Genomic DNA, 24,942 nt, shown 5'->3' with positions numbered 1-24,942 from the left:
AAGACATGAAGGGAACCCGAGCCATCTCCAATATTTTGACACAGTGTTGCCACTTAAACGTGGGGGTGATCGCGAGGCTAAGTTATGCCTCTTGGAGACATGATATATATTGGAGCTCGACACTAAGAACCCGACAGGGTTGTATGCTAGCGAGGACTTATACACCTGTCTTTAAGTCCCTTCTTAGATACCATTTGGGTCTAAGGTTATACTATTTAGGGACATACACGTGTTGATGTATTCAGGGGGATACAAAAAGGAAAAATATAAAACAGTTTGTTGCGGATTCTCCTCTTCTCTCTTTCTTTATTGCAATGTGTAAATATGATTTTATTTTATAAAAATAACATGCACTTTTTTGCACATTTTTTTCAACGTTTTTCAGGACAGGCAAGGTTTAATATACAGGATTTAAATGATTGACAGTACAGTATATTGGCTCACTTGGGCATAATTCTGCATGGCACTGTATCAGCAACATAAGCTAAATCAATTCAGGTGATTAACTGAATATTGATGAGTTTCATCTATGGCTTCATTGGGCTGTATTTATTTATCTATTTATTGGGTTTTAAAAAGAAACACTTTTTTAACCTTTATATGATATATATTTATATATTTATTGCCCGTGAATGTTTATATTATGTATGCAATGGTATACTGTTGTACTGAAACGCCAATGCTGTTTTAAGTATTTCTCCAGTGTCTATGCATTTGCATTTTAGGATGTCATTACCTGGTAGTGATACTTTAAAAGCTGTCCTTTCTTTTCTCAATACGTCATGTGATCAAGCTTCTTTGGGAAGTGAAATGCGTTATGGCGGATTTGCTGGGCACAATAAAAGCACTTTGATTGGCACCAGGAACCTTGGGTCCGCTCATCATCATTTGTTTTTGTCTTTGGAAGGCAACAAACGTGCCCCACCCTGCCGAAACGCGTCGGGCATTTCGACATGCAAGCTGCGAAACGGTAAAGGGTTGGAGAAGTGACCAGCAGAGAAACTGAGTACACCCATAAGGGACTTAATGAATGTGACACAGACTACATCACCCAGAACTCTATGGGAAACTGCCTTTGCGGAGCCCATCAGAGGGCAGCTAATTACTGAAGGAATGGGGACGTGTCAGAGTAAGCACACCGCTGAAGTGTCGAGCCTCTGAGGAAGGAGGAATTAACCTCTGAAATGTGTCGGGTATTTCGACATGCAAGCTGCTAAACGGATTCGGCAGAGTGGGGCACGTTTGTACCAAATAAAGGGCTTGAAGCTGGTTTCAGTCTGAGTGCGTCCTCAAGCAGTGGGCAATCTTGGAGCGTGAATGTATTTGCGGCAGTCCAGCCGCAGAGGATGCACCACTCCGTAATGGGGGCCTGGCAGCTGTGATTTACCCGGCTGAAAGATGGGACTGAAACAATGCATTTAAAGCGTGACCTACCTGCTGAGGCTCATCTAAGGGCTTTGAGAAGTGACCAGCAGAGAAACTGAGTGCACCCATAAGGGACTTAATGAATGTGGCACGGACTATATCTCCCAGAACTCTATGCGAAACCGAATCGGCGGAGCCCATCAGAGGGCAGTTAATTACTGAAGGAATGGGGGGTGTCAGGGTAAGCACACCGCTGAAGTGTTGAGCCTCTGAGGAAGGAGGGATTAACCTCTGAAACGCGTCAGGCATTTTGACATGCAAGCTGCCAAACAGATTCGACAGGGTGGGACACGTTTGTACCAAATAAAGGGCTTGAAGCTGGTTTCAGTCTGAGTGCATCCTCAAGCAGTGGGCAACCTTGGAGCGTGAATATATATATATATATATATATATATATATATATATATATATATATATATTACCTACTGGCAGTCACCAGTAGGTAGTTATAGGTAGGACCTATTATGCATGGGAAATCCGCAACATTCTATTCCCAATAACTTTGGCGCCGATTGATGAATCTTTGCGAAATGTTCTACACGTTTGGCCAGATCTGGTCCACTCCTATCCTGAAAGTTTTGGGGTGATTCGTCAAGTGGGGGCTGAGAAAAAAGGGGGGTCCTAAAACGTGTTTCCCCATGCAATTTAAATTTCACATATAGCACACCTTCTTTAACGCGAACACTTTCACCTTGGTTTAGTTAACATTTTCTACATTTGGCGTGCTCACTATATCGTGCCAAGCCCAAAAAGCACGTGCTTGAACGTAACTACGAAAATTTCAGGTCTTCTCTTTGCCCCAAAGAAAGTGGCGACAACCTCTTTTAATTGCGCATTGGCATTCAGTATTTTTTAATTCAAATTTCATTTTCTTCTTTTTGGATCCATTTTTCTTTCTATTCACAATGTTCACTTAATATTCACTTTCTCCACTGGAGAAATCTTCCACTTTGCCATGCAAGCAACATGCCAATGCGATATAGTGAGCACGCCAAATGTAGAAAATGTTAACTAAACCAAGGTGAAAGTGTACGCGTTAAAGAAGGTGTGCTACCCACTCATATGTGAAATTAAAAATGCTTTAGCCCGACCGGGTAAGCACCCACGATGAATCAGGACGCTTCAATTATTTAAATATTCGAACATTTCCCATGCAAGAAGAGACATCGACGTTCGTGGAGTATGTTTATGAGAAATTTGTCATCAAATATATTGAAATATTGACTTGTAATAACTCGGAAATCATTTTTTCATGACAAACTGATGGTTGAAAATGAAGCCCTTTTGTAATAAGGACGTAGAGAGTTTTTATCACATCACTTTTTAAATGAGAAACTACTAGCATTATGGGAGTTGTAATTTCGAAGGAATGTTCAGGTGTTAATCATTCCACAGAGTTAGAGGGAGGGTCCAGACAAAGAGGCGGAGGGTAGGTAGTTCATAAAGAGTGTAGTGTCAAAATGGATAGAGCAGATCTTACACGCTGGCTTGAGCCGCGAAAATGACACGTTACAGCAGGTATGTGGTGATAATAAAACGGGGAGGTGAATAAATGTTAAGAGAGGGTACATGGTAGGAAAGAAGGTGTTATTTTAGATCTGCCAGAACGAAGTGGGAGGAATAGAAGGGTGGAATGAGTTGGTTACAGTGAAACGGAAGGTTGCAGCAGGGTGATGGGTGTTTGTCACCGAAGTAAATCAGCGTAATTAAATACGTGCAACGAACATTTCTTTAAAAATAAGTCCTCTTGAACACATACGAGGTGGGATAAAAGTATAATATGTTGTTTTTGTTGTTATTACAGTTTTCCCTGACGAAGGACCATTGCGGGTCCGAAATGCATTGGATTATGAATAAACTGCTTTTTAAATAAACGATGCTTCTTGTGCGTATTCTTGGAAGTAAAGGTTCGAAAGGCCGACAGGAATATGAGAAACTATGGAAATAGGCATGTTGCTTGCATGGCAAAGTGGAAGATTTCTCCAGTGGAGAAAGTGAATATTAAGTGAACATTGTGAATAGAAAGAAAAATGGATCCAAAAAGAAGAAAATGAAATTTGAATTAAAAATACTGAATGCCAATGCGCAATTAAAAGAGGTTGTCGCCACTGTCTTTGGGGCAAAGAGAAGCCCTGAAATTTTCGTAGTTATCCCCATGCAATTTCCCATAGGACCCTTAGCCACAGCTACAGCCCGAACAGCTGAACGGAATTACACCAAATTTGGCAAAGAGGTAGTCGTCAGTTCAGACATGTGTCTTTTGCTTAAATGGTGTCAATCTGTTCAGTAGTTCCTGAGACAATTACAGTTAAAGTCATTTATATATCTATGGGTGCGGCGGATCCGCGGAGTGTGGAGGATCGTCATCGTACCATAAGGTCACCCTTCCGATCACGCGCTGACTGCTAATTGGCTGTCAAGTGGTTTTCAACATTTTGTGCCTCTGTAGAAGCGAGGCTGAGGAAGTCAGTGGAATATGTGTGCAAAACAGAGAAAGGGGGCAGGGTAGAAATAATTTTACCCTCTAGACCTGCTTAGGGGGTCCCAGAAGGACCCCCAGGGCCCACCATTGTTTTAAAAAAACGCAGGTGCAAGTAGGGTGCGTGGACTGTGCCATCAAATAAATAAAATAAAACAGAGTTTTTCTATAATTAGCCCCCGGGGGGTTAAATACCGGGGGCAAAATTATTACATTTGATTAGGGGCCCAGAGGCACCCCCATGTCTCAGGGATCGTCACCCCTGGGGCTAAAAAGAATAAAATGGTGGGAGGAGGGGTCCAAGGTCCCCAAAGCCACAGAGACCACCACCCTGGGGCTTTATGTATTGTGGGAGGGGGACAGCGTGGCCCCCCTCCTGGAGCACTAGAGGGCCCGCTACCCTCCGGGGCAACAAAAAAAATGGTTGTGGGCTGTAAGGTCTCCAAAGCCCCGGGGACCACCACTCCCCGGGGCTTTATGTATTGTGGGAGGGCCAGCTCTTGCAGTGTCCCGGGGTGTCCATCCTGCCCTCCCATAACAAGGAAATCTGTTCTCTCGTTCAAAATCAAAATCAGATTGCTTTTCCACATGGGCAGCTGCATGTTAGTAGCTCCCCATGAGGAAAAGCAATGCCGGCTCCCACACGCGTAGAAGTTGTGCTCCAAAGGTGCTGGAGTCGCGCACCCTACAGATTATGAGTCATGCATCCAGCGTGTGCACACCAGGGGGCCACACAGAGCGCTGCGCTGGGTAAGCGACTTTTAATTTTACCGTAACAAAATAGCCCCTATCAGTAATTTCAAATATTCCCAGGGACCCTATCCCCCGGTTCTTATAAAAAATGTTGGGGACCGTGGGGGGAGCCACAATGCCCCCACGGCCCTGCCGGCTCCCCGCGTTCTTCAGGAGCCGGCATTGCTTTTCCACATGGGGAGATGCTAACTTGCATGTGGAAAAGCAATCTGGTTTTGATTTTGAAAGTGAGAATAAATTTCACTGCTGTGTCTTTTCAAAATGCGAACTATGGGGTCGATTAGGATGGCGGACGGAAACGGGTACCGTCCGCCATGGCCGCGGAAAAATCACTCCTGGCCGCACCGCGGAGAATCCGCGGTTGCAATTAGGATATCCATGTCAAGAAACTCCGACCGCGGCGGATGGATCACATCAAACACCGTCCGCGGCGGACGGAACACATCTAACACCGTCCACGGCGGACGGAACCAATAGAACACCCACCGCCGCGGACGGACATGACGGCGGGAACAGGCCCAACCGCCGTCATACCTTCGGAGGGTCCGTCCGCGCAATTAGGATAATGCCGCCATTCCAACGAAACTCACCGCCGTCCTCCACCGTCGCGGAAACAATACCTCCGAAAACTGACCATGACTGCGGAAGTACCACACATACACCATCCCTGCCGTCAAACCAATTACAAAATGGCAGATGGAAGTAAATAGAAAATACATTAAACCGAACACCCAACCACCAGAAACACCCACCCCCAGCAACTACATGCCCCAATGACACCCCCCAGCTCCGAAAAATGCCCAAAAATCACCACACCCACAGAACACCTGATTGCCTACAACCATTGGGACACCACCACCACACAGAGTATAAAAATACACCCTCCCACTACCACAGTCCTTTGCATCACAGCATAGCTGCAAGCAAGAGCCACATCACCACGAGCAGCAGACACACACAAACACACATACTACCTGCTCACAAACACACACACCACACAACCCAACCCAACACCATCCCTACACACCACACACCTGCACATCCCACCCCACCACACCAACACCTTGCACATCACACACCATGGCACCCAAAAAAAATCCTAAATTCACTTACACTGAGTTGAAGGTCATGGTGGATGGAATCATCCGTGTCGAACCACAGCTCTTCGGCAACCTAGTCCAGCAGACAATCTTGGCAACCAAAAACCACATGTGGGACAGGATAGTGACCAGAGTGAATGCGTCAGAGACCGTGCCACGCACCAAACACGACATCCAGAGGCGGTGGCACGACCTCGAGGCAAGGGTGAAAGGCATCAGGGCGAAGAACCACCTGCGGGCAAACCACACTGGCGGTGGCACTCCCCCGGAGCCATTACCATTTGCTGAATGGGAGGAGAAGGTGCTGGGCATACTGCACCCTGAGAGCCTGGAAGGAATCGAGGAGGGAGAAGAGGCTGGTAAGTACAAACAAATGACCACGATCACACTGCCATGGTCTGCCATGCACAACTGACAAGACACATCTCCCTGGCCCCAATCCATGTATGTGGACCACACAGTCACCCAAATGTGAAGTCCTCAGCTCAAATGCACCCACCATGACCAACCACAAATGTTGCCATCTACGTTCCCATGCTTGCATGTTGTCAGAGCAACCAACACCACAACTCCCAACAGGCCCCCATGTCCACAGGGAGGGTGGTGATGGGTGGGGTGTGTGGGAGACCAGCACTACAACTCCCAACAGGCCCCCATGTCCACAGGGAGGGATGGCGGTGGGGGGGTGAGAGAGAGACCAGCACTACAACTCCCAACAGGCCCCCATGTCCGCAGGGAGGGATGGCGGTGTGGGGGGGGTGAGAGAGGTGTGTGGGGTGTGTGGGAGACCAGCACTACAACTCCCAACAGGCCCCCATGTCCACAGGGAGGGATGGTGGTGTGGGGGGGGTGAGAGAGGTGTGTGGGGTGTGTGGGAGACCAGCACTACAACTCCCAACAGGCCCCCATGTACACAGGGAGGGAGGGCGGTGTGGGGGGGTGTGAGAGAGGTGTGTGGGGTGTGTGGGAGACCAGCACTACAACTCCCAACAGGCCCCCATGTCCACAGGGAGGGTGGTGATGGGTGGGGTGTGTGGGAGACCAGCACTACAACTCCCAACAGGCCCCCAGGTCCACAGGGAGGGATGGCGGTGTGGGGGGGTGTGAGAGAGGTGTGTGGGGTGTGTGGGAGACCAGCACTACAACTCCCAACAGGCCCCCATGTCCACAGGGAGGGATGGTGGTGTGGGGGGGTGTGGGAGACCAGCACTACAACTTCCAACAGGCCCCCATGTCCACAGGGAGGGATGGTGGTGTGGGGGGGGTGTGAGAGAGGTGTGTGGGGTGTGTGGGAGACCAGCACTACAACTCCCAACAGGCCCCCATGTCCACAGGGAGGGATGGTGGTGGGGGGGTGAGAGAGAGACCAGCACTACAACTCCCAACAGGCCCCCATGTCCACAGGGAGGGTGGTGATGGGTGGGGTATGTGAGAGACCAGCACTACAACTCCCAACAGGCCCCCATGTCCACAGGGAGGGTGGTGGTGGGTGGGGGGTGTGAGAGAGCGGTAATTGATTAGTAATGTTGTTACCAAAACCATGTCATGTCCACAGCATTGATCATGATAATCTTGTCCCTCAGGTGATCGCAACTTGACTGGCGCAAGCACCAACCGCCAGCACCAGTCGCCCCCCCTCACAGCACGGACTCTCTGGGGACGAGCCCATTGCCAGCTCAGACGCAGAGGACGAAGCGGGACCAAGCAGACTTCCAGGGCCATCAGGCTCACAGGACATCACTGCCTCCACCACCACGGCCTGTGTCACCACACCATCACCTGCCATAGTGAGCTGTGCAGCCACCACCACCACCACATCCACCACCACTCCTGCCTGTGCCACCCTGCCAGACCCATCAGCCGATGATGGGCCATCTACATCTGAGGCAAGCAGGGAGAGTGGACGTGAGAGGACACAGAATTACACCACATTTGGCAAAAAGGTAGGTATTGGTCCAGAAAGTGACCTCTTCTTTAAATGGTGTAAATCCGTTCAGTAGTTCCTGAGAAATTAGAAAAAGAAAGTTTTGATATCTATGGCCGCGGTGGGTTCACAAACCCCCCTGACCATGAGCTATATTCTAATTGGTTGCCAACACTCCAAACCAGGAAGTGTTGGCAGCCATCTGGTGACTCGGCAGAACCGAGTCACAAGACAAGAGAAAAAAGAGGTTAAAAAACAATAAAAGGAGGCAGGGTAGAAACAGACTCACCCCCCCCTAGGCCTGATCAGTGGGTCCCACAAGGACCCCAGGACTAAAAAAAGCATTTTTTTAAAATAATGTCGATGGGAATCGCAATGGGGTTGCAAGTCCCGCTTTAGTTATTTTGAAAAACGAAGCGCGGGCTCCCGCTCTTTGTTTTCAAAAAGCCTCCGGGTGGGCCAGGTCCTGGGAGCACTACCAATTAATTAGCAGGGCCCACGGGGGGCACTTGCAGCCAAGGGGACCGCCACCTCCCCAGGGCTATGTAAATTATGTGCTGGAGGGCACGTGGCCCTCCCGCAGAGCTGGGGCTGCCACCTCCCTGGGGCTTGTTTTTTGATCTGCGGTGAGCCTCTCAAGCCCCGGCCACTGCCACCCCAGGGACTTTTTTAAAGTATGCTTGAGGGCACACGGCCCCCCCACTGCCCTGGGGTCCGCCACCTCCCCTGGGTTCTTTAAAAATATATTTTAAAAGATGTGTGTGGGGCAAGAGCCCCCCCAACACGCTCCGGGTACCACCACCTCCCTGGGGCACATAATCATTGCTATTTGGGGGTCTGTTATGGACCCCATGCCCTGGGACAACCACCTCCCCGGGGTTTTCAAAACTAAGGGAGGGGGGCGCGCGGCCCCCCTTCAGGAGCCCTTGATGGCCCTGGGGATCGCCACCCCCCAGGGCCAGCTCCTACCCTATCCCGGGGTACCCACCCCTGGGACACTGCTGTTTGCTCTGGCATGATGGGAGCTGTGCCCTGCCATAGCAAACTCTGCTTTGGATTTTGGAAGCAAGAGCAGGTTTCCTGCTCTCGCTTCTAAAATCCAAAGCAGATTGCTTTTCCACAAGGGGAGCTGCATGTCAGCAGCTTCCCGTGTGGAAAAGCAATGCTGGTTCCCGCAGGAGGCAGAGAGCCAGTGAGACGTAGGGTCATTAGGCCTCCCCCCACGAACACCAACGGAGTGGCCAGGCCCCAGTTGATGGGGTCCCTAGGGCTAGAAGTGGCCTGAAGAGGGGGGCCACATTGCCGCCCTCAAAAAATTTAAAATAACATTTTAAATATTGGCCATGCCCCTGGGGATGGGGTCCCCGGGGTCGAAAATGGCCTCAAGAGGGGGGCCAAACGGCCCCCTTCCCATATTTTTGACAAAGTTAACAAAATAGGGGTCAGGCCCTGGGGGATGGGGTCCCCAGGGCCCCAAAAATGGGAAAAGAAGGAGGGCCACACAGCCCCCTTCTAAAAAATAAAATAAAAAATAAGAACCGGCATCGCGTGGGAGGCCTCGCCCCTCAATGTATCACTCTGCAAACGCTCCCCGTTGTAAGTTGGGGAATTAAATCTCCTTGAATACTGGGGGTCCCTGGGGGCCAACTAGCCCACCAGGTACCTCCAGTATGCGCCACAGAGCTGTGTTTTTTTTTGTCCTCATAAAAGAAAAAAAGAAAGTGAGTAGTCATAGAGCAGTACCATGGCACCCTACTGGACCAAATAGAGCAGATATGTAACCTTACAGATCTCTTTCCACCTCCAGGTTGTTTTAGAGACACTGACCGCATTACACTTGGGAATGTCGAAGATGGTATCACGCCCATAATTTATACATAAACTATTTTCCCAGAAACTCACTTGTTTCATAAGCATTGGACTTTTTATACGTGCTAGAAAGTCGTAAAGTTCAAATTAGTTTAAATTATTGCCCCAATTATCCCAGATCCCCCAGAACCTAGTTCTTTTCTTTGCTTCACAAGCATATCCAATTTGTGAATTCTTTTAACAGAGGACACCCAATCTAACACCTTTGGAGAATTAGGTGTTATCCATTTTAGACAGATTTCTCTACTTGCCAACAGTATTAAAACAAACAATAGTGAAACTTGGAGGTTTGACAGTTTGCTGGTACTACTGTCATCAGGTAAAATTAAAAAAATAATTAATACCAGGCTTACCTGAATTTCTTGCCCCATTACTCCGGAGATAATCTTACCAACTTGCCTCCAGAAGCCCTGGATCTGAGGACACTGCACAAACATATGCACATCATCTGCGCATCTCAGGTTACACTTCACACAGACCTTCTCTCCATCTCCCAGCTTGGAAAGCCTCTTCGGGGTCCAATAGGCTCTGTGAAGTGTGAACAGATGATTTCTCCTCAACGATGCAGCTTTGACAACCTTCCACAAAATGCATATAGATACTTGCCAAAGGGATGAAATATCGCTGAGTGGCATTTCTCTTATCCAGGGCTCCTCCATGGGCAGTGATGGTGGATCTCCTTTAATCAAAGTCCACTACCAATTCGCCACTTCTTTGCTTTGGTTGTTCCGGACTAAAAACATGCTCTCCAGTTCTTCATTACTAATTTCGTTTTTATCCCGATTAGAAGCCCAGCGGGAGATTTGATAGAATTTAAATCTTGATATCCTTTGATTTGTTTGAGAATTAAGGTCATCTCATGACAAGAGCTTATTTTCTCGCAGTAGTTGGCCCCAGTTCTGAAATACACTTTCCCCTAGAGGGGCAGATAATCTGTCATTTAAACATGATGGAGTGCCTGGAGAGTTCCATATAGGAGAACTAGAACAGTAGTATGGAATTTTGAGCATCTTCCTAATCTGGAACAATAACTCACAGGCCGACCGTATCACCTTCAATTAAATTTTTTTAAAGCATTTTGGGTGACCAAATTTAAAAAGAAATCCATCGCCCCCCAGCGGTACACTATTGGACATGGCTAAGAGGCAAGGTGCAAAGTAGGTGGAATCGAGAAGCAGAGATCTCATACTCTAAAAAGAAATGCCCAGCTGTAAAACCCAAAGTCAGGACTGGCTATTCCCCTTGCTGCTTTCCCGCATCTCAGTTTCTTCCAAGCAATCCTCACCCCTTAGTCAGCCCAAATAAAACTATTAATGTCTGATTGCAGTTTTTTTAAAGCGGCTGAGCTAAATAGCAAAGGGATTGCATCAAAAATAAATGGCATTTTAGGGAGAAGCGACATTTTAACAAGATTAGAGCGACCAAGGATCGACAATGGGGGTTGCTCCAAGACTTCAGTAGGGCTCTTATCTCCTTCTTTTTAACCTCTAAATTAATCTGGGCCAAGTCATTTATGTTCTGTGTGATTTGAATACCTAGGTATCTTATTTGATGGTGTACTAGGGACGAGCTATGTTGCCAATTCCATGTCATAATCTCAGTGTTTAGTGAGTTTATTTGGTAGCCTGATATCTTCCCAAAATCTGTAAGTATTTTTGGCAGAATCTCTGCTGATTCTTCTGTAAAAATCATCAGGTCATCAGCATACAGGGCTAATTTCTTTGACCAGCCCCTAAATTCAAATGGGGCAAAGCAGTCACTGGACCTAATGATTTGGGCCATTGGTTCTATATATAGGTCAAAGAGAAGAGGGGAAAGGGGACACCCCTGCCTAGTGCCTCGCTCTAAAGTGACCGGGCTAGAAAGGTTTCCATTAACTATAATCCTGCCTATAGGAGTTTTATATATATTCTTGATAGTTCTTAAAATATTTTCTCCTAAGCCGGCCTCTTCAAATAGGTGGTATAAACAAGCCCAATTCACCCGGTCGAAAGCTTTGGCTCGTCTAATGCAAAAATAGTAAGTGGCAAACTATTAGCTGAAGCAATGTCGATAGCTCCTATCAACTCGTGTGTTAGGTCGTGCGGTTGGCGTCCTCTAATAAATCCCTTTTGATCCGGATGAATTAATTTTCCCATTATACTGTTCAGTCTCCCTGCTATAATTTGCGCAAAGATTTTATAATCACAATTAAGCAGGGAGATGGGTCTATACGATTCACATTTAAAAAAATCTTTGTTAGGTTTCAATATCAAGGAAACGGCCACCTCGTTCCATGAACTAGGGATTGGAGAGTTAGATAAGAAGATACTATCAAACAGTTTCTCTAAGAACGGTGCAAGTGTCTCATTAAGAGCAATATAGAACTCGTTAGGGATCGCATCTAGGCCCGCAGCACTGCCTCTCTTTAAGTTTTTTATCACAGTTCTGATTTCAGAGAGTAAAAGCTTCCTATTAAGTTGTTCAACCTGGTCCTCAGATAATGACTGTAAGGAGGCTTTTGCGAGGTAATTTTCAATTTGGTCGTCACTGACTTTCAGATCTTCGGTATACAGATCTTTGAAGAATAGTTCAAATTCATTCTCTATCTTATCCCTGTCTGAAGAGATCTCTCCTGTTTCTAAATTGCATATCTCTTTGATCAGATTTCTAGATAGATTGGCTCGAGCTTTCCAGGCCAAGAGCTTCCTACTGCCCTCACCATATTCATAATTCGCCAGTCTGCTAACTTCTCATCTACTTTTAGTGATACTGTCAAGATAGTCAGCCATATCTTGTCGTTTAGATAATAGCTCAGGACTTTCCTCCCTCTGTTCTACACTCCTTCGACTTGTTGTTTGATTAAGCATGGCTCTAAGAATTTCTGCTTCCAGTAGCTTAATTTTATCTTTTTTTTTCCTTATTACTTTTAGCTGAAATGCCAATGATTCTGCCTCTGATATACACCTTATAAGCATCCCATATTATCTCCAGAGGCGCGGACTGATTATTTACCTAACAAAAGAACAGAGTATCCACTTTTAACTGTTCAATCACTGACTCATCGTTACGAATGACTCTATCAAACATCCATCTTTTGGTTTCTGAATAACTAGGACATTTTATATTTATCTGGACCGCTGAGTGATCTGATAAATGTTCTGGGATGTGGAAGACTAGACTGATCAATTCTATCAACCTATTGTCTATCAGAAAGTAATCTATTTTAGAGTGGTATTTGTGTTTTTTGTTATGAAACGTGAAGTTTTGGAGGTCAGTTATAGTCTTATTCTTTGCTCTCCAGATATCTACAAGATTTAAGTCATTCATAATTATTTCAATCAGTGTACCCATTTTCGTAGGTATCACTCTCCCCCCTTTGGACCTATTCAGGGCAGGGTTCAAAAGAACATTAAAGTCACCCCCCATGATAATGGGAAAATTAGTATCTATTAAGTGGTTATAGATTATTCTAAGAGATGGCTCATTTCGTATTTTTACATCTGCTATGATCCACCGCTCCCTATTGTCCAACTTAGAAGGGCCCAGAATAGCTTTAGCAGAGTTTTTTAATCATAATGGCGACGCCTTTGGTACAAAAGGGTTATGTGGTATGAAGTGAGGCATCTATCCATCTTTGCTTAGCTACAGCTAGTTAAACATTTTGTTTTTCCACATAACCCTAAGTAAGTCAGGAAATCTCAACTGTACCGCTGCACCCAGAGATCTTAGAATTGGGATGAATTTGCCCAACTCCCATTGTCAATCCTGTGTCATTCTTGAGAGATCTGACCGTATCCTGAAAGTCCAGTCCCCCTTCGTTAAAGTTCCTGCTTTTAAAGCTTCCGATAATACCTGTTCCTTTAAGGTGTACGTTCTAAAATTAACCAGAATTCGCCAAGGATTTTCCCTATTTGGATTCTTGGAGAAAGGGTCTCTATGAATTCTCTGAATGTCTGCTTCTAACTCCTTAACATCTACTGAGGGGATAAACTCTCTTAACAAATGTATAATGTAGGTCTTAATATCCTCCCCCTCTGAGCCCTCCGGAATATTCATGATTTTAATATTATTACATATGGCATTATTTTCCAGAGTCTCCAATTTATCAAGCATGTCTTTTTCTCCCTTTTTTTATGCCTGAATCTCGGTTGAGTTCTGCTCCACTTGTTTATTCAGTGCTTCTATTGAAGCCTCCATTACACAAATTCTCTCGGTGATCGCAGAAATTTTAGCTTCTAGCGATTCGCATGAGTCTTGAATCTTGGCCTGGTTTGTTTCTGAGATGGCAAACTTGCTCCTGATTTCTAGAAAGAGGGTATCTAACATCTGTGCCAGATTCGGCTGATCTGAGACAGATGGCATTACTGATGTTACCAGGGAGGTTGGCGTGAAGCTCGGAGCATCACAAGCAGAGGCCAAGCCCGGGCCATTCTCACCCAGTACCTCAAACATATTTTCTGTTGTGATATTGGCAAAATCTACCCCCTCAGGTGCCGGAATTTTTTTCTTTTTATCCATTGTGATCTCAGGTACCTTTCGTGCCCTAGATGATTCAGTCTTTCCACTTCCCTTTCTTATAACAGTCCGAGGGTCCTCCAATAATGGAGGAAATGCTGGTTGCATTTTCTTTTCCTGCACTTTAAAAAAGGATCTTAAGGAAGGCGTGACTTTGAGTGCAGAAGTTTCCTTTAGTTGTTGTGAAGATCGAGACAAAATAGTTTGCTGTTTTCCTTTTAAGTTCTTAACATCTTTTTTATTTGTTTTTTGTTAAAGACGAGACTTCTTGTCGTTGGCGCTTCTTTCAGATACTCCACCTGATTGTAACTTTTATTACGTAGGGTATATCTGTTTGGGTGCCCTGAGGTTATTGCCCTTCCCTCTGTGCCTGTTTGCAAAGACTGCGAGGACTGGCTTCCCGATGTTTCACAGAGGTGTGTTGCAGAAAGGTGGTCCAAGGCCCCGCCCCTTTTCACACCTCTCTGCAACGCAGCTCTGTGACGCTTACTGTAGGTACCTGGTGGCCTAGTTGGACCCCAGGGACCCTCAGGATTTAAGGGGACTTAATCCTCCAACTTAAAAAGCACCACGGGGCGTGTTTGCACACTTGTCACATCAGGTCCCACCCCCTCCCTGTACTACTGTGCAAAGGCATCCCTTGGCGCATTTTAAGTTGGGGGATTAATTCCCCTTCAATCCTGAGGGTCCCTGGGGGCCAGCTAGCACACCAGGTGCATCCAGTAAGGGCCACACGGCTGCGTTTGCAGAGAGGTGGTCCGAGGCCATGCCCCTTTTTACACCTCTCTGCAGCGGGGGAGCGAGTTAAAGTTAGCTGAACTATCTATACCGGCTGAATTTCCCTGGTTTTGTATGAGTGAAATGTCCAACTAACTATAACGTCCCTGAAACCTATGTATTTGTCAGTGAATTTCTATATATATATATATAGAGAGAGAGAGAGAGAGAGAGAGATAAATATATAATTTGCACGCAATAGCAGGATTAGACAAGATTCAATTCTTATATATATGAAAAACATCAATGTGTTATACAACGTACTAAATACATAGTGCGAAGTGGATAAAAGTGCAAATGCAAATAACATTTATGAAAAGTCTACTTGGAGCTCTCCAGGTATGCAAGTACATTACTATGAGTACTTAACGTGCCAACTCCAGAAAATATACTTTAAGATATTCAAACATGAATGCTAAAATACATATTAAATCACAAAACATATGATTTGTTTGTACAAATGCTTTAGTACTTCGCCATCAGCCTTTTGATAGTTGATGGATTGTCCCACTTCTCTTTTGGGCCCAATTTAATGAGCCAGCTGGACATATACTTTAGCCAAGGAACGCTATGTGAGTCTGCTGAGCTCATTCCTATAGACAATTAGCTCAGGAGAAGTCCACAGCCTTAACCAATAATCCAGCAGCTTCAGTTGTACTAGATGAGATATTCTTTTAAGCCCAGTAACAAAGAATAAATACCCTGTGGGTATTCTTACTGGAACTGAGATGAGGGATCTTACAAAGTTGTTTTCAGCAATAGTTAATTGCTGTTTATCTTGAAAACCCCACAACTTGGTTCCACAAAGAGCAGCATTTTGGGTCTTATCTCTATATGTTTCCAGAGCTGGAGAAATTGAATACGAGCTGGTTCTATAGTGCAAGCGTGTGATGGCTTTAGACTTATGTTAGATGAGTAAAAAATTCTTATTAAGTTGGGGTCCTCAAGCAAATCTAGCAGACAACTTTATGCCCAAAATAATCAAAGCTATAAACATGTTCCAACACATCTGTCCCCACCCTCATAGTACACTTCCTAGATGATCTAGCCCTAAATACCATAAACTTGGATTTTGCAGCATTCAATCCTAGCCCTCTCAAATCACAGAACTTAACAAATCAATGTATCAGATTTTGGAGACTACTCAGTGTCTTAGAGACAAGTAACACATCTTCAGCAAAGAGTAGAATTGGTACCTTTGAGCCATCTAAAGTGCAGGAGTTGACATAACTGGACCAAACTATAGGCTCAGATTTGCATATGTCCCATGAGATCTTATCGGGACCAGGTGCCAGACAAACTAAAGGTAACAGAATGGCTTGTAGTTTTATTAGGAGTAGCAATAGTAGTGATACCCATGGGACAAGAGCCTGGAGGCAAGGTATGAGTATCATCCATGGCATTCAAAGATAAAAAATTTGAAATCCATTTTTCTGGTTGGATATAGTGAGAGACGGTATTACTCCTATCGAAACTTTTTGGGGTCAATATATGCAAAAATCCATTATTGTTTTTGGTCCTGGCAGCACATACTAAATCTTGTCAATTCCTATCTTCCCAGGCTCTCCTCATCTTCTTGAGTGTCAATTCATATTGGCTTCTAGCCTTGGTAATTTCAGAGTATAAATGCGACTGGACAGCCAGCTGCAGTGCTTGTTTAGATTGCACACATTCATTATTAAACCATGGTTTTGATTTGACACAAGGGAGCTGCGTATGCATAATCTTTTTATAGAGGAACTCTCACAACTTGGGAAAAAGCTTGGTATTGATCTCCATATAGTGGATTTCATCCTCAAGGCAAACTAATAATACATTTCAGATAACAGGTTTGAATTAGACAAGCATTGAAGCCATGTTACCTGTCTAAAGTTGTTAGCTAGCAGGGTAAGAGGCTCATCAGTGTAGTACGGGGAAACTGGGAAGCTAAGATCATCCCCTTTAAAGTAGATGATCAAAGAATTATGATCACTATCAGTGTGATTGTCAATTTTCATGTCCACAAGGAACGGCCATAGATTTAAATCCACAAGGACATAATCAATGTTACTCCTGTACGTCCCTCTATAAAAGGTGGATGCCAACTCAGGATCAGGGTATGTACATCCATTAGAGGCTGTTAAACGCCCCCCCCATTACAATTGAATCTTGCTAATGAACAATATTAGGAAGAAACCTAATTGGTTTATCAGTTAGTATCAGTATATTCTACTGCTCATCCTCCAACTCAGTCAAGAAATGAATCCACACTGACGGCTCAAAGGTGACATTAAAGTCCCCAGTGATAGTAATTCTAGCATAGTTCTGGTGGGATTCTATAAGAGCATCTAAAAGATCTAAAACTGGGGAATCGGCATCTGCAGATACCGCTCTTATGTAGACATTAAGAATTGCCACATCCAACCCTGAGAAAAACTGAAGGCAAACCCGTTTGATCAAGAGAATTCATATTTAACGATGAGTGGGAACATCGGGGCAGAGTTCTTAACCACGACCAAAAGCCTGCAGGAGGCATGACCAGATTTCCGGGGTGGTATGGCCTCTACAATATAGGAAGTAAATCCATTAAAATCTACCTTATCACCCGCCCAAGTTTCTTGAAATGCACATGCATCAAATTCCACTATATAAGTACTCCACTCAGCATCACAGAGTTTGGAAATAATGCCAGCTGAGTTCCATGGCATCAAAGTACAATAGTTTTTGGAGTTATACTCTCTTGGTTCAATGCAACCATACTCGTACATTTGTTCTGGGAGTGACCAACTTGGTTTACCCCTTCGGTCACAATGGAACGATCAGGAGCCCGTCACCCCACTCCCAGAGCCCTTGCGTGAACATCACTTGGTTGCATTACCTGGAGACCAACACTGTCAATTGCACCTACTTCTTCATTAATTATATGACTGGTTGACCCTTCCATCTCCCTAAGACACTCAGAAGCCAGACCCCCAACCCCAAAAAGGCATCGCCTGATCGTCTTACCCGCAGGCCTGCACTATCGAATGCACCAGGTTCTGCATTGCTGGTTGAGCTGTTGACCTGACAACCCAGTCAGTCAATTGAGCCAGTTTTCGTCCCCACTGCTCCAGCCTCTATTGGGGTACCCAAATGGTTATAATGAGACCCCAAATATTAGGTACCTAAAAACCAGATTGATGGTGTAATCTGTATCAAATGGTGGTGGGAAGAGGCCTAGCTGTAAAGCCAATGTGTAACTCTAAGCTGATGAGCCCATCAGGCAATGATTTTTCCTTCATCATCATAGATATATAATCGAACCATGTTTGACATGAACAATATCGGATCTTATTACTGATAAGCATTTACCTTTAGTTCTGGCCCAGTGAATGACCTTATTGACTAAGGATTCAGCATCCTCACCAGGGGCTTGTTTGGGAACCGGGGTCATACCGACTACCTTGATGAATCCAACAGGCACCTATGGGGGAGGGTAAACCTTCAGCGATAGTATAAAATGGTTTAAGTTGCTTGCTAATTTGGACAAATCCTCCTGAGGACAATGACTGTCAAATCAGCCATCCACCAGGCTGCCACACCCATTTTGTCTGCATTAAAAATCTGTTACTGTTCGGAGTGTTTTTTTTATATAGCGCGAACTAGAACCGAACCGAATCAGTTATCAGAGCGCTTTACATAGCACAAGTTACGTTACATGAGGACACACTTTCATTTTTTAGGCACGGGGAGATTAAGTGATTTGCCCAGAATCACAGGGGTTTTTTGGCGTCGTTACCGAGACTCGAACCCAGATCCCCAGGTCCGAGGTCGAGCGCCTTAGCCATTAGGCCAACCCCTCTCCCCAATCTGTTGGTGTCGGGATTGATATTATCATGGTATTGGTTTATATGAGGAGCCCTTCCAGGTGGGAACAACCCCAGGCTCGCCCCAACTATAGGCACATGAACTAAGCTAGTCAAAGTGGGAGTTGGGGCGGCGGTGTGAGACTTGCCTAACTCAGGGCGTTCAGTAATTAGAATAGGATTCCCAGTATAGGTATTTCCCGCCTCACCACAACTACAATTAAAGTTGGCATTAAACTTAAATTTCACAATATCATCAATTCATACAATAAGCTTTCCCACTAGAGTTTTCACTCCTTGCAAATCCCAATGCAGAGTACTTAAGCCATCAACTTCTGCAAAGCCCTCTGCTGAGACTAAGACACTGGTATTAGTGCCTTGCGACATGGTCTGGGTAGTAACCTGTTCAACACCCACTGGATTTAGTTGGGGGCAGGGACTGGGTACATGCAATGGTGGAAATTTATTGTGACAAGGAACATTAGAAAGAATAGTAATTTTGAGGGAGAGCAGTACATTCATAGTCAAGATGGCCGGTCAGATTCCACAGTTTCAACAGGAGCACTAAATCCGTGAGTGATCTCAAAGGCTTCTCCCCATTACAGTTTTCGCCACTTTCTGCATCTTTTTCCATCTAAACATATCATGCACAGCCTTCAGGCCAGTCAAGGCATGCTGGAATTGACGCTTTATTTTTTAGAATGGACTCAACCTTTTCAGTGAGGAGGTTTGTAACCTCCAAGGTGCAGTTGGCACATACTTATTCAGATTTTAGAGGATTACACCACCTTGCGTTTCCCCATTTTAGAACTGTTACACCAGCATACACTTGCAAGGTGTCGTAACTAAAGAGGCTGCTTACAACTGATGGATGCAAGAGCAATATAAACCACAAAGAAATATAAGTTTCGAGCAACTAGGCATAACTTCCTTACATTGAAAAGAGGCTGTACCTGATTCTTGATACAGAGGCTTATAAAAGAAGGAAGTGGGTGGGCTCTGCCCTGCTTATTTCTGGCGCTGATGAGTGCATGACGGGCCCATGGCTTTAAAGTGCTGCAGGTGAGTTGGTCTCCTCCTCCCCACGAGTAACTGCTCGCGCCTCCAGGCGCAAAGATTGATAGGGCTTAAAGCCCCTGGTGAAAGTGTCCTGCACAGCGGGATTAGTTGATGAGGTTGAGCTGCAGGAGTGTGATCCTTCTCCTTCCGCTTGAGTCACAGCTGTCTGCTCCAGGTGCAAAATATGATGGGCCAAAAGTCCCGAGGCAAAATCATCCCAACTCATCCCAACTGTGCATTAAAGGAGACGGGGGCATGCAGCGCCCCTCCATGAACCGCTATTGTGCCCAAAGGACCCCATCCCCTAGGGATAAATGCCCTTTATAGGGAAAGTGAGCATGCATTCTCCCTCCCTGAGACTTAATTGGGCCCAGGGGACCTCATCCCCTGGGGACAAATATATACAAAAGCTGTAGGAGGCCGCACCCCTCTCCCCTTGCTAGTATTCAGCCCGGTCACCCCAGCCACCAGGCTGTGATGCTACACAGTGTCCCAGGGATTACATCCCAGGAATAGGCAGGGCAGGGCCTACCCTCCACAGCCCCCAACATACTGCTTTTTTAGGTGCCCCAGGTGGGCACCGGGGCAGCTACCAGATGTTCCAGGGATAGGGTCCCTGGTGCCACTATTGGTTCAGGGTGGGGGACCCCCTCAACTTAGAAGAAAGAAAGGCCCTGAGGGATGGTGTCCATGGGATGCAAAGTGGGTTGGGGAGAGAGTTGGCGTGCACCCCTCTCCTTACCAAAAGAAAGGTCCTGTGGGACGGCGTCCCCAGGGCCCAAAGTGGCTCAGGGAGAAGGACCCTCTGATTCTCTACTCTTAAAAAACCTAGGAAAGGCCCTGGGTGCACGAAGTGGCTTGGGGACCTGGGCTGCATGCCCCCCCCATATTAAAGGCCCCAGTGTAGGAGAGTAGGATCTGCTTACTATGGTTACTCCCACTTTTTGCTGGTGTTTCACTGTTTTTGGACTTTGGGGCCCAGCTATCCAAAACCCCAGCCTAGCAGCTTCCTCTCTAAATTGATTGCATGTACATTAGGCACACTCCATATTGGTTACTTGGTTACCCTTGTGAGTCCCTAGTATAAGGTACCTTAGGTACTAAGGGCATAGGTACCCTAGAGGCCTACCAGGGGTTGAAGCATGTATTATGCCACCCGTGGGAAGCCTTCCAAAATGGCACCAGAGGTCTGCTACTGCAGCCTGGGTAAGGTGGTAGTTGCACCCCTTACTAAGATATAGGCTCATATGGCACATATAAACCTATAAGTCACTCCTATGGCAGGCCTTAACAATCCTGAAGGCAGAGTGCTTGGTTTTGTGTGAGAGGGTGCCCAAGCATGAGCTGAGCCCCTCTACAGCTTTTGGAATCACTTCTCTGTAGCTGTTCTGTAATGCAGTCAGACCATACACTCTTAAGTGCATTATAACCTTGGGGTTAATGCTAACTTTGGATTGGCTGCATGGAAACATGTTGTGTTTGGTGTCAAACACTTTGGAATCCTACCCCCCACCCCCCGTCAGTTCTGGCGGCGGGGGTAGAATTCCACCCTTCTAGAGGGAGAAGACATGTACACACTTACTTAAACGGTAATAGTTTTAAAGAGCCCTGGCATCACAAAATGGATGCCACAGACACAGGTCTGAACTCCTGCTGCTGGACGAAACTCGAGCAGGGGAGGCCCGGACAATAGGTTTCCTGTCCCAGGGAGGTGTAACCACCTCCCAGGCAGGCTTTAGTGTATTGGGGTTGGGTGGGTGCATTCATAGAATGCTTTTTCAGACAGTGCTGGGTGCACACCTGGTGTCCCTGTGCATACACCAGTACAAACCGGTTGCAGGGGCTACGACATTCTATTTCGACTAGAAGACGGAAGTATCTTCCTTGGGGTCAAGGAGTGATTCTCCTGTTCAAACAGGTACCAAAGAAGCATCTTGTTGGTCTGCATTTCAAGGCTCCCGTCGGATTCCGAAGGATTTGCGACACAGGACCCAGACTTGCAGACATCTCCGAGGTCGACACAAGATCACAGCAAAGCTGAGACCCACAGCCATCACGAGAAACGTGGAACCCAAACCCCTGGACACATTTGCTAGTGCATTGACTTTCCAAGCTTTTCTGAAGTTGTGCACTGGGCTACTTGTTGTCCAAGCCCTGAGCACCATTTGCACCGAAGATTGTGGGCCTACACTCCACAAGTGTTCCGTGGGACCGCTTCTAGCATTTCAGCTTGAGGCTCCTTTCCGATCCCTTGTCTGTCAATTGGTGGGTCCCCACAAAGGTAACTCTTCTGTTTCTTGGGTTTTCCTGGTTGCTCCAGACAGGCCCTGACTTCCCTCCAAAGGGTGAGTCCCTCAGACATTGCTGGTCTGCACCAAAGCCAATCTTTGCTTTCTGCGTGGGTTGCTGTTACCAAGGCTTGTTGGGTCTAATCCGGATTCCAACACTGCATTACTTAATATCCTTCATGGGACAGCTCGAATCCAGCTCCTGGTTGTCTTTGACGCCTCCTGGTCCTCGTGGCTGAAGAGTCAAGCTTCACCTTCTTCAACTGAAATCACCCGACATTGGTTGGCATCTTCTCCATGCCTTCCTGGTCACTGGCTAGTGTCCCAGATTCTGTCCCCTCTGCTTTCAGGTTTTTCAGATCTTTGATCCACCCTTGGATCCATCCGGACACTTTCCACTTGGCCGCATGCAGCACTCTTCAGCAGCTCGCCAGTGAAAACAATGAGAAAACCCGACACCAAAATTCACCTAGGCACCCAGCTTCCCTGGGTGAGGTAACTCGAGTAACTATGGGCGGAAAATCCGTTCCGCTCGCGTAATTTGCGAATTTTCAGCAATTTCACGAATTTCGCGAAATTGCCGAAAAATCCGCAAATCCGCTCGCCGGCAGATTTCAGTTAAGGCAGGTGCTCGAGTTGAAGAAAGCTAACTTTGTAACCATTTTAGAATGGCGCCGGCAAGCTGCCAGAGTTGCAACTTGCAAGTAAGCAACTCTGGTGCCATTCTGAAATGTTTACAAAGTTAGCTTGAACTCGGGCACCTGCCCTAACTCTGTAAGTGCCTCCTGTGGGCCAAAAATTAAACCTCAACAGGAAGCACTTACAGATATAAATAAAGCAGGTGCCCGAGTTGAAGCTCAAATTCAGTAACGTTTTAATCAGCCCAAAACATTAGTGAGCAAGGTCGAGGCTCGGCAAGTGTGCTTAACCCCATATCTGCCGTCGAAAATTAGCCCCGCACCACACACTAGCAGTATCAAACGTCTTCTATGAGGGATAGCTCACTCAAGGGACCTCGGCGCCTTTTGGCGTGGTGGCTAAGTTACAGGCACACATGGTCAGTGGAGACAAATCTTCTGACCCTTTATGCAGCTGCAGTGTAGGAAAAGCACTATACATTTACCCAACGAGGTAGCACTTATTGATTAGCCAGTAGAAAGTACTCCAGTTGAGTAGATGGAAATCGCAAAAAAATCTGCGAGTTCGCTGGAAAATCCGCAAATTCGCGGACTTTTCTGCGATTTCGCGCAAATTCACGGACCGCGGATTCGCAAAATTCGCCCATACTTAAACTCGAGTACTCCGGTGCTCATGTGGGTATTGACTCTAGAACTGCCTGCTCTAAAGGGGTTCCTGTTGGCCCCAGCAGTTCTAAAGGCTCTAGGCCTTGTATCTATGTCAGTCGTGGTGACGTTTTTGACGCCCTTAGGTCTAATCATATATTGTGCTAATTTACTGTGTGTTGAATAAGTTTACTTGTGTACTTTTGCCACTAGCCTCATAAAGAAACTACGGGATGTGTTTAGAATAAGTACATATATATTTTTTTATATATATATATATATATATATATATATATATATATATATATATATATATATATATATATATATATATATATATATATATATATACCTGGTGTGGTTCTCCTTTCATTCAGTCATTACATGAGATTACAGACTGGTAAAACAAGCTGCTTTACATTCCATCAAGACTTAGCCTGAAGGCTGCTCTCCACAGCTACCACTAGGATAGCTTTCTATAAGGTTGTCTTTAACCTACCATCAATAAGGGGTCGTTTGGACTGGTGCAAGGTGTCCACTAGAATACTGGACAGCATATGCCAGGCCAACTTCTCACACCCAGGACATGGGGTCCCCGGGCCCTGCAAAGGAACACCACACCCCCCTGTTAAAAGTACCATGGATTTGGGTGGGGTGTAACACCCACTGAACAAATTAATTTTTGCCTTGATACTTGGATCTGGGGCCCCTGAGTCGGGTCTGCTACTCTGTGTCACCTATTCTCTTTGTGAACGAGAATGAAAGCCAAACTTTGAATTTTTATGAAAACAGGAGAGAGAGAGAGATACCATCTGTAGCTGAATTTCAAAATATGAAACCAGATAAACTGCAATCAATACTGTCTTTCCCGCTTGTCTAAATAGCGTGATCATTGGCAAATATTTTATTTCAGAGTCTCTTTTTTCTTTATTATCACATATGAGCACACTTTCAAATGCTTGAGTTCAGGATGTGCGCTGTACAAGTAAATCTTCTATTTGCTATAGAAGGCTGTAAATGTTTCTCCATCCATAATACGAGTCTTGGCCACATTTAGGGTTTACCTTACCACTGACTTGCCTCCTAGTTCATTAATGGCATTGTCCTTGGTGGGCTAGCCAAGAATGTTTTAAAAAACTATCACATTGCAATACTGTGTATTTATGCAGTATAATCTGATGTTGTAAGGTGAAATGCTTCCAAGTGTTAAAGAATTACACTTTTTTGAATTCAGACTGTATTATATTTCTACACTATATTTTTTTCACAATATACATGCCAAACGTTTTTATGGCTCTGCTCGATTACAGAATTTTAGAGCCAAGCCAGAGCCCAGGCTCTGCTCTGACCCACCCAATTAATTCGCTTGCGCCCCCACCTCTGTTTGCCACTTGAGCTTGGTACATGGGGCCATCAGTTGATAAAATAATCTGTAAAAGGCGAGGAATCATGAAGCCCTAGCAACATTCACTAATTTGACAACTTTACCATGAAGACTTGTTGTGAAAGAGAAATACATTTAAAATAAGTGATCCTGAGGTAGGGACTCCAGGCAATTTTGTTTTATGTTACCGTAGTAATGAGTTCCTAGTAATAACACTCAGGCCCAAGTGGGATGGGCGGGAGCACGGCTTAAGAGGGATGTTTGGGGTTGACACCCATCC

This window comes from Lissotriton helveticus, chromosome 4_1 (genome assembly GCF_964261635.1).
Source record: "Lissotriton helveticus chromosome 4_1, aLisHel1.1, whole genome shotgun sequence".
Classification (NCBI taxonomy): Eukaryota; Metazoa; Chordata; class Amphibia; order Caudata; family Salamandridae; genus Lissotriton; species Lissotriton helveticus.
Note: the sequence above shows the minus strand (reverse complement) of the source record.